At 62.2% G+C, this 1,823-nt stretch overlaps 1 protein-coding gene across 2 annotated transcripts in view; it reads right to left on the reverse strand.

Moving 5' to 3' along the window:
- DUSP10 (dual specificity phosphatase 10) overlaps positions 1 to 1,420 on the reverse strand; it is a 40,966-nt gene extending 39,546 nt beyond the window's left edge. The window contains exon 1 of one of the 2 annotated variants that reach the window (XM_005866480.2): positions 1,281 to 1,420. The gene's annotated coding sequence lies outside the window, so the exon portion shown is untranslated. Of the gene's footprint in view, positions 1 to 1,050; positions 1,072 to 1,280 lie in introns of those variants that run through there. The other variant, XM_005866481.2, reaches the window with a different exon arrangement.
- Positions 1,421 to 1,823: the final 403 nt, after the last annotated feature.

Here is a 1,823-nt window from a genome sequence, read left to right on the forward strand (position 1 = left end):
GAAAGGACCGCTTTGACTTCATCTCCCAACAGGCACGGACTAGGCTTCTCTCAGCGGGAGGCGGGCGCTGTGCACATTATTTCAACCCCACACACAAATCCCCCTCTTGGAGGCGATGAATCCCAGAAAGATGCCTTCCCAGCTCGCCTGTCCCTGCCGAAGGGGACGGGGGAGTACTGCCCACCGGGTCGGCCTGCTGTCTGGAGAGGGCGCCTGCCAGGGGACAGCTCCTTCCTCCTTGAAGGCACAGGGGCGCCCGACACCCGGCCCTGCCATTAGCCATGCTCACGGGAAAGAGACCAAACCCCGGGCAAGAGTCACTCGTGCAAACCAACTTTCAGAGATGTCTGGGGAAATGTCATCTGTCACCCGTCTACACACGACCGTCACCATTTTCGGACACGGAGCCCAAGTGTCACAAGCAGGATACACACACACACACACACGCACACACGCACACACGCACACACGCACAGGCACCCCATCCCCAGGTCATCACCGACTCAGGCTCCTCTCCCCCAGCTCTGGATGGGCGCGAGGGAGCCAACCCCTGCCCTCCCCGCTCTCCTCCCTCCCTGGCGTAGTATTTTTGGAAGAGCAAGTACTATTCCCAGCCGGACCAAGCGGCGCGAGTCTCTGCTATTGTGTTACCTGGGAGGCAGCGTCCCGGGATCCCCAGCCCACTTGCCTGGAGAGGGACGCCTGAGCGTGTCCGCGGGGACCCAGGCCGGGCCCCCCAACCTCCAGGCGGGGTGCGCGGCTCACACCCGCACGGGGTGTCTAGCGAGATCTGCATCCCTGCAGCAGAGGGTCGGAGTCTACACGGCCCGCGAAGCCGACCAGACCGGCCCGGGGAAACCTCCCCGAGACACACTGAGCTGCCTGCCTCCCTCTCCCTGGCTGCTCGACCCTCCACCACCTCTAGGCACAGGCTGAAATCGTAGACAATCCAGTGGTTTGAGAATGCTCCCTCCCCGCTCCTGGGGCATCTAACACAGCGCATTGACGAGCCCCGGGCATTTAAAACTGCCGCAAAGCGTCCCAACAAACCTTGTATTTTCCCCCCTTCGTCCAAAATCCAAACAGACTGCAGAGAGTAAACGCACAGCGCGGCGCGAGCCAACAGCCGGAACCCGATTCAGATTCAGCTCACCTGCCGTGGCTCCCCGTGAGCATCGCCACACTCACTCACACACACACACACACACACACACACACACGCACACGCACACCCCTAACGCTCCCGGGCTCTCGGAGCAGCCGCGGGGACTTCCACTTACTTCATAAAGGAGCGCAGCCCTCCACCATCTGGCGCCGCCTCAGTGTGCACCCGCGCACTCAGCCCCCCATTCACTCGGCTTCATTGATCTCCAGCCACAACATAGTTACTTTCTCTTTTGCCAGGACTGTAAATGTACGGCTCCGGGGCATTGGCAACCAATCAACAACTTGCAAAGGGCCGGCCCGGCCGTGCGCGGAGCAGCTGCTCTGTATTTACATGTCAACCGAGCAGGCGGGACGCGCTTAACCCTTTCCGGGGCTCAAGTGTCACCTGGCGGGGCTCGCCGCTGGGTTCCACCCGGCTCTGCCCACTGCACGGGATCCCCCGGGACCCCTCGCGGGGGACAGACCGCGCGATCTCTCTCTGATTCCTTCTCACTCGGGACGGGGATGAAAGTGCCGGAGTAACTTTCTAAAGGCGAGACAACGAGAGCAATCGCCGTCCCCAACGGGGGAAACGGGCTCTTGGAGCGGCTCGAGGTGATGGACAGACCCTAACCCCAGATTCCGGACGTCGCCGAGCCGCCCGCGCCGGGACCCTC

This window comes from Myotis brandtii, unplaced genomic scaffold (genome assembly GCF_000412655.1).
Source record: "Myotis brandtii unplaced genomic scaffold, ASM41265v1 scaffold231, whole genome shotgun sequence".
Classification (NCBI taxonomy): domain Eukaryota; kingdom Metazoa; phylum Chordata; class Mammalia; order Chiroptera; family Vespertilionidae; genus Myotis; species Myotis brandtii.